This window comes from Oncorhynchus gorbuscha, linkage group LG15 (genome assembly GCF_021184085.1).
Source record: "Oncorhynchus gorbuscha isolate QuinsamMale2020 ecotype Even-year linkage group LG15, OgorEven_v1.0, whole genome shotgun sequence".
NCBI classification, from domain to species: Eukaryota; Metazoa; Chordata; class Actinopteri; order Salmoniformes; family Salmonidae; genus Oncorhynchus; species Oncorhynchus gorbuscha.
In genome coordinates, this window is record NC_060187.1 from 64,834,750 (window position 1) to 64,836,381 (window position 1,632).

The window sequence follows — 1,632 nt, forward strand, 5'->3', positions numbered from 1 at the left end:
TGTAAACTTCTTACCCACTGGGAATGTGATGAAAGAAATAAAAGTTGAAAGAAATAATTCTCTCTACTATTATTCATTTCAGACATTTCACATTTTAAAAATAAAGTGGTGATCCTAACTGACCGAAGACAGGGAATTCTTACTTGGATTAAATGTCAGTAATTGTGAAAAACTGAGTTTAAATGTATTTGGCTAAGGTGTATGTAAACGTCTGACTTCAACTTTATATGCACTGACTTCATTTCATTCCCAAAAGGGGCTGTTTTAGTTTTTCTGCTGTAATCTATTCAAGTTTATTTAATGGTCTGTATAAACAGTTTTCTTGGGAATGTTCCCCTGTGAGTGGGAATGGCCATGAATAGGACTTAAAGAGGATATTGGAATTGCACAATCGATTTTGCAGTGCAGGGGAATGATTCCTCTGTTGGGGTGCAACATTTATCATGCCTCTATTTACTGACAATAGGAAGAAATGGGTGTGGAGAAAACTAGCTACAGCATATATGTCCATTAGGTAAAAAGGGAAAATTAATCTAACCAATATGCTTTGAAGACTCCTGGGCCTTTAAGGTACATGCACTTTATATTACTTCTTTCTTCTATGCTTCTTGGGTTGAAACATGGTGCACAGCTCATACCATTACCACATAGAGACACCGATGAAACCATCACAGCTGTTTTAACAGAATAGATACTGTTCATGTACAGCTAAGCACTTAAAAAAATTGCTTGTAATTTTCCTGATTGGTCACCAGGGACATCATTGTGAAATGCATGGTATAAATAGAAGTAAAGTTAGATTAACTTATTCAGCATTCCTCAAGAGAAAATATGAAATAAATAAAAACTCAGGCTCAACGAGGCAAGAAAGAAATGCTCTGTTCTAATAATTGCTTACAGAAGCTATATGGTGAACCTTATACAACCAAATAATAATAATAATAATATATGCTATTTAGCAGACGCTTTTATCCAAAGCGACTTACAGTCATGTGTGCATACATTCTACGTATGGGTGGTCCCGGGAATCGAACCCACTACCCTGGCGTTACAAGCGCCATGCTCTACCAACTGAGCTACAAATAATTCATTAAAGCTACTCCGTCAGGACTAATTCAAATGGAGTGTACAAAACATTAGGAACACCTTAATATTGAGTTGCATACCCCTTTCGGGGCATGGACTGTACAAGGTGTCGAAAGCGTTCCACAGGGATGCTGGCCCATGTTGACTCCAATATTTCCTACAGTTTTGTGAAGTTGGTTGGATGTCCTTTGGGTGGTAGACCATTCTTGATACACATGGGAACCTACTACCATGCCCCGTTCAAAGGGCACTTAAATCTTTTGTCTTGACCATTCATCCTCTGAATGGGACACATTCACAATCCATGTCTCAAGGCATAAAAATCATTATTGAACCTGTTTCCTCCCATTCATCTACACGGACTGAAGTGGATTTAAGAAGTGGCATCAATAAGGGATCATAGCTTTCACCTGGATTCACCTGGTCAGTCTGTCATGGAACGAGCAAGTGTTCCTAATGTTTTGCACACTCAGTGTATGTAGATGCATTGTTTGTCGATGAACAATAGTCATATAATAATCAAAAAGGACGAGTAACATGCATGGA